Raw genomic sequence first — 14,509 nt, 5'->3', positions numbered from 1 at the left:
TTCTCTCAGAAATTCTTACATAAAACAAAAAATGTTGTAATAGCTTTATAGAAGTTAATTGAATGGTTTCAGAAATGACTAAAACCTTACACTCTGGTCTTGTGTATTTCGGGGAGAATACTGGCCTTGAGTTCAGAGGCATGTGAGGCTCTCTACACTCAGCACATTAATCGCTGAAAGTGATTAATATGAGAAAGGCTGTACTTTTCCATTAACTCACATTCCTCATTTACCTTTATTGTTATCTAAGAAGAAAAGCTTTATTAAAATAAATTTGGTAGTTTAAAGAATAATAGAGAAGGTACTTAATTTAATGAAGAGAGAAACTGCTTTTAAGCACACTTCTGCGGTTTGGAAGCACACATTTAAAATCCAGCAGTTGAAAGACTAATTAGAATTCATTCTTATCTTTTTACTAAAGCATGAACCATCATGTAAGCATGGTTCAGGATCTTTTTAGCTTATCTCTAGCTTTGGCTTTTAGCATTTTCAAGTTGCTTTTCCTCCTGTGCACGTCCATTGCTGCTACTAACATCACAGCTTGTGATTATTAGTTTACACATCTGTACCCTCTGATCGCCTCTGTTTTACTCAGCTTCATGGTCGCTGTACCCAGCATGGTGCCTTAGATGTGGTAGGTACAGAATGAAATTTAATTGTAAGTAAATTTATTTTGAATGACTACATAAATAGAAAGAGTATGATGTTAAAACTTTATGATCAGGGGAAGTAACAACTGACACTGCAGAAATACAAAAGATCATGAGAGATTACTACAAGCAACTCTATGCCAATAAAATGGACAACCTGGAAGAAATGGACAAATTCTTAGAAATGCCCAACCTGCCAAGACTGAATCAGGAAGAAATAGAAAATATGAACAGACCAATCACAAGCACTGAAATTGAAACTGTGATTAAAAATCTTCCAACAAACAAAAGCCCAGGACCAGATGGCTTCACAGCCGATTTCTATCAAACATTTAGAGAACAGCTAACACCTATCCTTCTCAAACTCTTCCAAAATATAGCAGAGGGAGGAACACTCCCAAATTCCTTCTACGAGGCCACCATCACCTTGATACCAAAACCAGACAAGGATGTCACAAAGTCAGAAAAGTACAGGCCAATATCACTGATGAACACAGATGCAAAAATCCTCAACAAAATACTAGCAAACAGAATGCAACAGCACATTAAAAGGATCATACACCATGATCAAGTGGGGTTTATTCCAGGAATGCAAGGATTCTTCAATATATGCAAATCAACCAACGTGATACACCATATTAACAAATTGAAGGAGAAAAACCATATGATCATCTCAATAGATGCAGAGAAAACTTTCGACAAAATTCAACACCCGTTTATGATAAAAACCCTGCAGAAAGCAGGCATAGAGGGAACTTTCCTCAACATAATAAAGGCCATATATGACAAACCCACAGCCAACATCATCCTCAATGGTGAAAAACTGAAAGCATTTCCACTAATATCAGGAACAAGACAAGGTTGCCAACTCTCACGACTCTTATTCAACATAGTTTTGGAAGTTTTAGCCACAGCAATCAGAGAAGAAAAGGAAATAAAAGGAATCCAAATCGGAAAAGAAGAAGTAAAGCTGTCACTGTTTGCAGATGACATGATACTATACATAGAGAATCCTAAAGATGCCACCAGAAAACTACTAGAGCTAATCAATGAATTTAGTCAAGTAGCAGGATACAAAATTAATGCACAGAAATCTCTTGCATTCCTATACACTAATGATGAAAAATCTGAAAGTGAAATTAAGAAAACACTCCCATTTACCACTGCAACAAAAGGAGTAAAATATCTAGGAATAAACCTACCTAAGGAGACAAAAGACCTGTATGCAGAAAATTATAAGATATTGGTGGAAGAAATTAAAGATGATACCAACAGATGGAGAGATATACCATGTTCTTGGATTGGAAGAATCAACATTGTGAAAGTGACTCTACTACCCAAAGCAATCTACAGATTCAATGCAATCCCTATCAAACTACCACTGGCATTTTTCACAGAACTACAACAAAAAATGTCAGTTTGTATGGAAACACAAAAGACCCCGAATAGCCAAACCAATCTTGAGAACGAAAAACGGAGCTGGAGGAATCAGGCTGCCTGACATCAGACTATATTACAAAGCTACAGTAATCAAGACAGTATGGTACTGGAACAAAAAAAGATAGATCAATGGAACAGGATAGAAAGCCCAGAGATAAACCCACACACATATGGTCACCTTATCTTTGATAAAGGAGGCAGGAATGTACAGTGGAGAAAGGACAGCCTCTTCAATAAGTGGTGCTGGGAAAACTGGACAGCTACATGTAAAAGTATGAGATTAGATCACTCGCTAACCCCATACACAAAAATAAGCTCAAAATGGATTAAAGACCTAAATGTAAGGCCAGAAACTACAAAACTCTTAGAGGAAAACATAGGCAGAACACTCTATGACATAAATCACAGCTAGATTCTTTTTCACTCACCTCCTAGAGAAATGGAAATAAAAACAAAAATAAACAAATGGGACCTAATGAAACTTCAAAGCTTTTGCACAGCAAAGGAAACCATAAACAAGATGAAAAGACAACCCTCAGAATGGGAGAAAATATTTGCAAATGAAGCAACTGACAAAGGATTAATCTCCAAAATTTACAAGCAGCTCATGCAGCTCAATAACAAAAAAACAAACAACCCAATCCAAAAATGGGCAGAAGAGCTAAATAGACATTTCTCCAAAGAAGATATAGAGACTGCCAACAAACACATGAAGGAATGCTCAACATCATTAATCATTAGAGAAATGCAAATCAAAACTACAATGAGGTATCATCTCACACCAGTCAGAATGGCCATCATCAAAAAATCTAGAAACAATAAATGCTGGAGAGGGTGTGGAGAAAAGGGAACACTCTTGCACTGCTGGTGGGAATGTGAATTGGTACAGCCAGTATGGAGAACAGTATGGAGGTTCCTTAAAAAACTACAAATAGAACTACCATATGACCCAGCAATCCCACTACTGGGCATATACCCTGAGAAAACCATAATTCAAAAAGCGTCATGTACCACAGTGGTCATTGCAGCTCTATTTACAATAGCCAGGACAATGTTCATTGCAGCTCTATTTACGATAGCCAGGACATGGAAGCAACCTAAGTGTCCATCAACAGATGAATGTTTAAAGAAGATGTGTCACATATATACAATGGAATATTACTCAGCCATAAAAAGAAACGACATTGAGCTATTTGTAATGAGGTGGATAGACCTAGAGTGTGTCATACAGGGTGAAATAAGTCAGAAAGAGAAAAACAAATACCGTATGCTAACACATATATATGGAATTTAAGAAAAAATAATGTCATGAAGAACCTAGGGGTAAAACAGGAATAAAGACACAGACCTACTAGAGAACGATCTTGAGGATATGGGGAGGGGGAAGCGTGAGCTGTGACAAAGCGAGAGAGAGGCATGGACATATATACACTACCAAACGTAAGGTAGATAGCTAGTGGGAAGCAGCCGCATAGCACAGGGAGATCAGCTCGGTGCTTTGTGACCGCCTGGAGGGGTGGGATAGGGAGGGTGGGAGGGAGGGAGACGCAAGAGGGAAGAGATATGGGAACATATGTATAACTGATTCACTTTGTTATACAGCAGAAACTAACACACCATTGTAAAGCAATTATACCCCAATAAAGATGTTTTAAAAAATTAAATTAGAAAAAAAACCTTTATGATCAAGATTTTTATTGTTTCATACTGGTATTCTACAATTATTCTGACCGACTGATATTTTTCTAAATATTTTAAAAGCAACTTATTAAGTAAATTTGATTATACCAAAAGTTTGGAGAAATCTGACATTATAGAAGGTAAGCTACAGGAGTTTTGTAAATTTCATGGGAGGTCGGAAGTGAAGTTAGGATTTTACCTGAAACTTACTCTCCATCCCTCTTTCATTGCTCTCCATTAGCTTAGTGATTCTGTCAAGTTCAGGAGTGTAGTACGAGGCCCCGCCACCTCAGAAAACTGATTTGCTGGCTCAATTCAGGCACAAGGACTAAACTTACATTCTGTAAAACGTCAGAATGCCAGTTTACAAGATCTAAACTCCCACAGAAACTAGCTACTCTTCCCAACTTCTATTTTATGCATTCTTTTTGCATTATGGTATATCAAATTAGTATCTGAAATTTATTTTCTGGTAATCAAATGTAAAAAGGAGTTAACATCAGCTACAACAATGATAATAATGCTAATAAATATAAAATAATAAATAACAACTACCATTTATAGAGCAGGTACCATAGACCAACCTCTTTTCAATATGCCATGGTTCAATGTTTTACATTAATCTAAGATTCCCGAACATATTTATTTATACATTAAGAATATACAAATTATCATAACAAGACAAATTCAGATCCTTGTACTAAGATCTATTGGATCTCCTTGTAACAGCACTGTAACTCAGAAATCTTATTTTAGTTATACTCACACACATTGAAATACACATGAAATTCACAAGTAGTTAAAGATCTACTACTGAAAAATACGCCAGACCCAGATTATTTTATAGAAGAGTTCTAACAACCTTTTTTTTTTTTTTTTTGCAGTACACGTGCCTCTCACTGCTGTGGCCTCTCCCACCGCGGAGCACAGGCTCCGGACGCGCAGGCTCAGCGGCCATGGCTCACGGGCCCAGCTGCTCCGCGGTATGTGGGATCCTCCCGGACCGGGGCACGAACCCGTGTCCCCTGCATCGGCAGGCAGACTCTCAACCACTGCGGCACCAGGGAAGCCCTAACAACCTGTATTTTTAAACTACATAGAGTACAGAAAAATATAGAACATTTTGTTTATTTGATGTATTTTAAGATGTTATTTTAATATTCAGAAATTATAGAAATATAATGGACAACCAATATTCACCACTCAGATTAGACAAACATAAAACAGGTTGTTTTGTTTCTGATCTTTAAGAAATAAACCTTTATAGCTTTCTTTTACCCCTTCATATCTCATGTCTTTCTTTCCTTGTCCCTACATGTTTATGTAGTGTTACTTCACATGAATGCAACAATATACAATAAATTAAAAATCTTTTTCAACAGCAGAATCATTCATTTATTATTCTACAGCTTGCCTTTCATTCATTTAACATTCTGACTTTGATTTTCATTCATGTGATAGATGTAGATCCAACATACTTATTTTAAATGCTACATAAAATAACCTACAATTATATTGTTATATATGCCAGATGTATGTCATATTAACTGTATATAATCTTACAATAACCCAGTGAGGTCTACATTACTATTATAATTACCATGAAGAAAATGAGAGAAAGAGATTAAGTGAATTCTTCAAGGTTATACAGTCAGTCAGATGGAAACCAGGATTTGAATCCAGCCATCTGGTTTCATTTTCTGTGCTCATAGCCACTTTGCAACACCATCGCGCACTGCTACACTTTCCATTGTTTCACTATAATGTAACATTTCCTTGAGCTTTTTACTTTTTAACATAAAAAGCATAATTTTTAGATTTAATAGTTACGTTTGTCATATATACATACATATGTATACATATTTGTACATACACATCCTCATATATGCACACATTCACCATATATATACCATATAGCATATTAATTGTGTACCATGCAGTATTTTAAGTGCTATGCCTATATTAACTCACTTAATCCTCATAAAAATTCCATAGCATACATTATCCTCATTTTATAGATGAGAAATACAGAATCAGAAATGTTAAGTAAATTGCCCGAGCTTACATAGCTAATAATTAGCCGAACCCAGATTCATACCCAGCAATCCAGCTAGAGAATATCTGCTCTTAACCACATCCCATTCATTTTCTCTGGTTTTATGTATCTCTAGGTGGTCAACTATTACTCTCTGCTCTTATTCTTGAATATATCTTTAGCTGAATATATTACAGGTGACAGTTATTTTCTCTCAGCACTTAGAATATTTTATTCTAAGTTCTGGAATATAGCAATGCAAATGAAATACCATTGTCCATCTACTTGTCCTTCATTTTTAGGTAATCTCTTTTCTCTATGCTAGCTTTTAAGATTATTTTTCCTTGGCTTTCATGTCTTTTAGTTTCAATATGAAGTATCCAAGATGTGTGGGTTTGAAATTCTTGAAGTTTTAGTTCTGGAGAATTCATATATAGTATATATTTGAAAATAGTTTCTCTGCCATTATTATGCATATATATTATATACACATAATATATAAAAAATACATGACATTGTTTCACTATATAATATTATATATACTATAGTATACCTTATTCCATATGTATATATCATGTGACATGTATATATTGTATACATATGTATTACAAAGAGTACACTTTACATTTATACATATATTTTAGCTTATCTTTAAAATGTTTTTGAACATATTTATTTTTTATAGGATTTTTTAATAAGTTCCTTTTATATCTAACAGCTGCTGTTGCATTGATTCCTGTATTTCTATTTATATATATGTAAAGATATTCTTTCCTTCATTTTCTTTTTTGTTTGTTTTGGGAAAAGGAAGAAATCCTAAATGAAAAAAGTTATTTTCAAATTGATCTAAGGTTTTAATCCATCTAGAGTGATAAAACATTGTTCACTCTTCCTTTGTACTTGTTTTTTGAAGGCATTTTGGAGTTTCTCTTGGAAGGTTCACCTGGAATGTGGGGTCCTGCATGGGCTCCCAATAAGGAATATTAGGATGAAATAAGGCAGTAATTGTAAGTCACTAAAGGCAGTTCCGGACACATAAGCTTTTAATAAGCATTGGAACTTCCTATTATATCTGCTGTTTAGCATTTCTTTGTTGCCTTCATCTGGCCCCTATATCTCATTCTAGACCCTCTTGTTATACTGGAGAGTTGATGTAGGCTCTGGCTGTAAGGCGATTAATTAATGTCTCCCTTGGAATGCACCTTTACAGACACCTGAGACCCAGGCAAAAAACAGCCCCAGCTCTTTTCAGCCTCTTCCTATTTGCATCATAGCTCTGGTTTCAAATAGTGAGTACATCTCATTCCCTGCCTCATGTGGTCACTTTTAGTCTTTTACTTCATAAACTCTCTTCTCCCTGACCCTATTTCCAGACTCATAGCTCAGCAGGCCCACAGTTTTTGCAGGACTTTCTACTTTGTCTTCCATTTACACTTTGGGTACACTGAGATGCTTACCTCATTAACTTTCTCCATCCTTGTTATGTGACTGGAACTGAGAGATCAGGGAACAACCCAAGCATGAACTTTCAATACAATATTGATTAAAATCTTATCAATTTTACAAGTTCTACTTGTAAACTTTATTTTACAAGTTCTACTTACTTTTATTTATTTATTTGTTTGTTTATTTTTGGCTGCATTGGGCCTTCATTGCTGCACATGAGTTTTCTCTAGTTGAAGGTGAGCGGGGATTACTCTTCATTGCAGTGCGCGGGCTTCTCATTGTGGTGGCTTCTCTTGTTGTGGAGCACGAGCTCTAGGCACGTGGACTTCAGTAGTTGTGACACTCAGGCTCAGTAGTTGTGGTGCACAGGCTTAGTTGCTCCGCGCGATGTGGGATCTTCCCGGACCAGGGCTCAAACCCGTGTCCTCTGCATTGGCAGGCGGATTCTTAACCACTGCGTCACCAGGGAAGTCCTCTACTTACTTTTAAAAAATAGCCTCCTATTCCATTCCACTGAAAATAGTCTCCAATACCTTGGTATTCAGTCTTAGGTAGATCATTTAAATAAAAACATGTACTTTGAATTAATTCACTTTATTTGAATCTAGAATCCATTAGGCAACATGGTATTAAATTTCCTGTTTATAAGAATGATAGTTCTATTTGCATTCTTATTTTACTGAGTTTTTATCTAGTAAAGGATTTCTTTGCACTAATTTCAAGGCTATATATTTGCCATTTTTAAAGCAAGACCACTAAATATCTTCCTTTTATATCTGAGGAAAGTTTGATTTGAATCCACAAATACCTCCTTAATTATTATGAAAACATTTTCATGACAATGAAATTCTGAACATTAGTTTTATTGAAGTGCAGTATATCAGAGGGAAATATGTATTAATTATCAAAATAAAGTATTTTATCTTTTTGTTTATTTATGTAATTATGACAGGGGAGATAGAAAAGAAGAGGCCATTTTCCTTCTATTGTGTAGCATTCCTATAGATTTTACACTGGTCATTTGGTAATTCCAACATCTGACTCACATGAGCAGCTTTCTGATTAGGATGTTTCTGGAGCTGGAATATTTTTAGAATAAAAGAAAATCTGTTATATTTCAAGTAAAACTACATATGACCTTTATTCAGTGCAAATATTGCCTCATTCTTTAAAAATGCTAACCCACACAGAAGTCTAGATCACTTGTAGGCTCTGCAAGGAAGTGGAAAACACACCTTTTTTGGCTTGGGATTGTCATCACCTTGGTTTCCACCAGGCATTAGAGGGATCTACAATAGTAAAGTATATCCTTAGGTCTAGTGTACTGCTCTGCACCTCATGGACACCAGTAAATACATGTAACTGGAATGACTACATGTGATTTTCAATAGTCCCCAGAGAGGAAAGGACTTTTTTTCTATTTCATTCTTTATCATTGGTATGGTCAGGAAGTATTTTGTTGCCAAGACATAATCATTTTTCTCCTGGTGACTTTAGCAAAACATCACCCAGCCCAATTAAAATGCTGTTCTTTTCCTGTTAGTTTAAGAAGTCAGCACCCACGCTTCACTGTGGTATCCAGCCCTCCATTATTAACAGTTCTCTTGGCATCTTATTAAATTGGAAAGGGTTTCAGACCAAGATTAAATGGCATGTATGAATCTCTTTATATTATGTGAAATATATATTCTGTCCACATAAACTGTTATTTCCATTATCTTAATTTTGTATAGCACAATGAATTATACGAATTATTTTTCCAGGCCCTCAGAGGGGGTCATTTTCCACAAAGGAAGTAGCCACATAATAAAAAGGTCAAAGTTAAATCACAAAAGAAAAAGTCTCTAATCATAAAAAAACATTTTTTTGGAGGAAGATGAAGCAGATCAGTCATCAGCTACTTTTTATCACAATCTAAGACATGTGCAGTAATAAATAAATACATTCTCAATTTTACACGATAGATTCTCTCCACCCAGGAGTATGACTGTAGTACCCATATTTAGAAAGGGATTATTCTTTTCTTTAAAAAAAAAATTATTGAGGTATAATTTACATATAATAAAATGCATATTGATGAGTTTTGACAAATACATACATGCGCACACACACACACACTGATGTGACAGTAATATAGAGAATGTTTTTATCACCCCCAAATATTCTTTCAGATCAATACAGGAAGCCCCCAGCCTCCATCCTGGGCTCCAGGCAATTGCTAATACGCTTACTGTCTATCGCTAGAGGTTGGAACAATGTCTCCTCGACTTTCACACAAATGGGTCTATATGGTATGTATCCTTTTATGTCTGGCTTGTTTCACATTTTAAAAACTCTTTAAAAAATAAACGTTTTATTTTAGGATTATTTTAGATTTACAGCAAAATTGCAAAGATGGTACAGAGAGTTTTTCCTATCCTTAAAATCTTATATTAATACATAACTAATGTAACTAACGTGCTGCATTTGTCACAACCAATGAACAAATATTGGTACATTAGTATTCACTTAAATCATGGTTTATGCCAATTTCCTTCCTTTGTAAACTAATGTCCTTTTTTCCTGTTCCAGGATCCCATCCAGGATATCGCATTACATTGAGTCACTGCGTTTAGTTGTCGTGTCTCCTTAGCTCCTCGTGGCTGTGCCAGTTTCTCAGATTGTCCTTGTTTCTGATGACCTTGAAGGAGTTGAAGAGTACTACTCAGCTCTGTTGTAGAATGTCTTTTAATTGGGATTTGAGTGATGCTTTTTCTTATGATTACACTGTGGTTAGGAGGACGACCACAGAGGTAAAGTGTCAGTCACATCACATTCAATCAACATGACCTTCACTATTGACATTCACTTTAATCACCTGGCGGAGGCAATGCATGGTCAGGTTTCTCCACTGTAAAGTGACTCCCCCCACCCCACTTCCAAGCTGCCCTCTTTGGGAGAAGTCACCATCTGTAAGCCACACTTAGAGTGGGGAGTCATGCACCACTTCCTTAAGTGTGGATTACCAACCATAAGTCATTTGTCTGCTCTCCCCCATTTATTTCCTTAATAAGTCATTTATTTATATCAGTATGAACTCATGAAAATTTATTTTAAAATTTGAGTTACATTACAATACTATGTGTATTAATTTTATTCCAGCTTTGGCCATTCAGAGCTCTTTCAATTGGCTCCTCTGCTACGGTTTTGGATCTGCCTTTTTACCAATAAATACATACGTACCCTTGATAGAATGTAATGGGAATGACACATTACCCCTGTAGTGTCCTCCCCAAACCCATAACCACAATCTAATCATGAGAAAAATTGGAGAATGGTATTAGAAACCAAGAGCTAGGTATGCTCATTGTATTTGAGTTATCATCACTTCCAGGCCTTCCAAATCGAAGAACAAAGTTGTTATCAACCCTTATATATACTCATATATATGTAAATATTTCTATATTATCTATCCGTCTCTGTATTGAACTGTATATAGAGTCATAAGATGTCTCCAACTCTAATCCACTACCACATGGATAATTCTAGCCATCTCCCCTTGTTTATCTGTAAACTCCCACTGCAGCAGTGAGAATATTAATTGATCAATTCCAGTATGCATATATACGGAAGTATTTCAGAATTGTTATCTTGCGGTCCTGGGAAAACAACATTATCACCCAGAGTACGTTGTTATGTATAGTTTTCCTTTAGCCTTGAAAGTATCCACTGACTTCCAAACTTACTTAGGTCAGCACCTTTGTCCCTTACCTCCTTCAGTGAAGTTGTTCATACATTTGTAATACAGAGTTTGAGTTACTGGTATATGTGAAGTACCATTAACTGAGACTGGAAAAATCTAGGGGAGGAGAAGGGTTTTTTGGCAAATCAAGTGTTACAATTTTATGTGTAAGTTGAAAATACTTATTAGAGATCAAGGGGAAATGTCAAGTAGACTGTCAAAAATTGATGTCAACCATTTGGTATGTGAATTTAAAATATTTTCCCTGAATTAAGGTCCATCAGTTGATTTTGATTATGATATGATTATATAATTACATATTTACATTTTATAATTAAATATATATTAATATATATTACATATTTTATATGGAAATGAAAATATATTTTCTTTATATCTATTCCTTCCAGTTGACATTTCAAAATTAAGATGTGCTCTGGGTGCTTTAAAAATAGCAGAAAATTTTTGAATGACATTTGCATTGCAATAATTGTGTTTTCTATCTATGATGAAATTATGCTTCAAGTAGTTAAGATCCAGTAAGTCCATATACAAAAGTGGGGGGGCTAAACTGGGAGATTGAGATTGACATATACACACAATTATATGTAAAATAGATAACTAATAAGGACCTGCTGTATAGCACAGGGAACTCTACTCAATACTCTGTAATGACCTATATGGGAATAGAATCTAAAAATGAGTGGATATATGTATGTGGATAACTGAATCACTTTGCTGCACAGAAGAAACTAACACAACATCGTAAATAAACTATACTCCAATAAAAATTAATTAAAAAAATGAAGTTCAAGAACGGCCTGAGAGGACAAAACTGTCCCTACTCCAATCACCATTTGAATGGAAGGATCCTTGATCAGGTACTTCTATTTAAATATATCCTCAATTATCTAAAGTGAAGAAGAAAATGATCTTTTTTTTTAATATCTTTATTGGAGTATAATTGCTTTACAATGGTGTGTTAGTTTCTGCTGTATAACAAAGTGAACCAATTATGCATATATATATATCCCCATATCTCTTCCCTCTTGTGTCTCCCTCCCTCCCACCCTCTAGGTGGTCACAAAGCGCCGAGCTGATCTCCCTGTGCTATGCAGCTGCTTCCCACTAGCTATCTGTTTCACGTTTGGTAGTGTATATATGTCCATGCCACTCTCTCACTTTGTCCCAGCTTACCCTTCCCCCTCCCCATGTCCTCAAGTCCATTCTCTAGTAGGTCTGTGTCTTTATTCCCATCTTGCCCCTAGGTTTTTCATGACCAATTTTTTTTTTTTTAAGATTCCATATATATGTGTTAGCATATGGTATTTGTTTTTCTCTTTCTGACTTACTTCACTCTGTATGACAGACTCTAGATCCATCCACCTCACTACAAATAATTCAATTTCGTTTCTTTTTATGGCTGAGTAATATTCCATTGTATATATGTGCCCCATCTTCTTTATCCATTCATCTGTCGATGGACACTTAGGTTGTTTCCATGTCCTGGCTATTGTAAATAGAGCTGTAACAAACATTGTGGTACATGACTCTTTCTGAATTATGGTTTTCTCAGGGTATATGCCCAGTAGTGGGACCATCTCCAGCAAAAATATGGAACGCTTCACAAATTTGCGTGTCATCCTTGCACAGGGGCCATACTAATCTTCTCTGTATCACTCCAATTTTAGTATATCTGCTGCTGCTGACATGAGCACGAAAATGATCATTTTTGAATAACTTCATCTTACATCTCAAATGACTTTTTGAATGAACTTAAACATGTCAGACGTATAAAAAAATAAATTAAATAGATGTATTTACATTTTGGTATCAGACATATTTTCTTTGGGATGATTTATTTTATAAAGATTTATTTTGTATATAAAATATACCTGATTTGGTGTTGAGTTCTTTCTTTTCCAGTAGCATTTCAAGTATCATAATCATCAGTACACATACAAGATATCTGAAGGGATTGTTATCTCTCCTTTCCATTATAAATGTACCGCTTAGTCTACTGGCATATCACTTAATTGACTTAAAGCTCCATTTTTCAGAATATTAAACTTATAAAAAAATAGTTTGTCAAAAGTACAATATGTGGAAAACGGGTTAAAATCACCTGAATATATGACAAAATAAAACTGAGCTAATCCCTCACACATCGTTACCTTTTAATCAGTGGTGATAATCTTGACATCACTAGCTTAGCACTTTCATGGAAAAGATGAGTCAGAAATGCCCACAAAGGAGAAAATATGCAAGGGTGAAGGAAAAACTCTTTTTTTTTCTTTGTTTCTTTTTTTTTTTTTAACGTACAGAATCTATGACAGGGAATACAGGAGTGCTGTGTACAATTTTACCATGGATTTCTCATCCAGAAAGAAGCAGAAGGAAATTTGAAGGGAAGCTCTGTTTACATAATGACTAGTTGTGATATTTTGTTAGTAAGTAAACTCCAATTGGTATTTTTCCAACAGACACAGTAGGTAGGCAAAGTTAAGCTTCTCTATTAAGTATGCATACTTTCAAATCAATGTGAATATGCTTAATTTATCAAGAGTTGCTCTTGTTACTGTCAGCAAGTACAAAGCTAGCTAAATTAATACTGTACTAATTTTCTTTTGTGCTTTATCTATTACAGTTGTTTTGCTTCTCATAATTTCAAACTACATCATCATGGATTATATTTTGTTTCAAGGAACTGCAGAACCTCAGCTAAAACAGGCATAAAATAAGGGTATTATAGGTAAACATTAAATGTATTTCTTAGGGGTTTGGTCCAATTTTCCTAATAGCTATAAGTAAGGATTTTATGAAGATTATACCTTTGGGGGGGAGGAGATCACAATATATATACTATAAACAAGAAGAAAAGGCTTTATTTTCACCTATTTCTAAAGGCTTAAACTTGGGCTCTTCCATAAGAAACTCAGAGTGTGAATCAATCTCACAGAACTCAATGTCATTTTAAAAATACTGAAAGGAGAAAATTGCCAATATGACTTTTCCCTAAACATCCTCATCCCACTTACAAATACACACAAACAGCACACATATTTTGCACATGCGTACACCTGACCATGAGAGACCATCTGATGCTAAATGTGGTGACTGAGCTTTCATAATAAAGAGACACAAGGATCTTTTTCATCAGAACAGTGGCTGCTTCATCTGAGGAGGATATGGTTTACCAATGAGTTGAAACTATTAATTAATATTTGTGAAAAGAAAATAATTATATTGCTTATTATAAATGATAAAATTAAGGGTTTTAATGCCAGAAAGGTTATCAAGATAAATACATTAAAGTTGAATTTCTTTACGTGATTCACCATAGGGGAACTATAAAAAAAATTGTAGGACACTTTTTATCCAGTCCAAGAAAGTGATGGCTATAAAAACTGCTGAAATGCTCATAATAAGATGCTAAATTAAAACACCGTTTTCGCTTAGATCTCAATTCTGTAAAATTATAAGTGTTTTAAAAAGACTAAAATGCTGAGTAGTTGTCTCTGGGAGCCGAGGTTACAG

At 35.1% G+C, this 14,509-nt stretch overlaps 1 non-coding gene across 1 annotated transcript; it reads right to left on the bottom strand.

Moving 5' to 3' along the window:
* Positions 1–12,580: 12,580 nt before the first annotated feature.
* Positions 12,581–12,690, bottom strand: LOC132437449 (U6 spliceosomal RNA). The gene has a single exon (XR_009522032.1). It is a non-coding gene; the product is annotated as a U6 spliceosomal RNA (small nuclear RNA).
* Positions 12,691–14,509: the final 1,819 nt, after the last annotated feature.

Source organism: Delphinus delphis, chromosome 14 (assembly GCF_949987515.2).
Source record: "Delphinus delphis chromosome 14, mDelDel1.2, whole genome shotgun sequence".
NCBI lineage: Eukaryota > Metazoa > Chordata > Mammalia > Artiodactyla > Delphinidae > Delphinus > Delphinus delphis.
The sequence above is the reverse complement of the archived record's forward strand: the minus strand, read 5'-3'. Positions and strand labels throughout refer to the sequence as shown.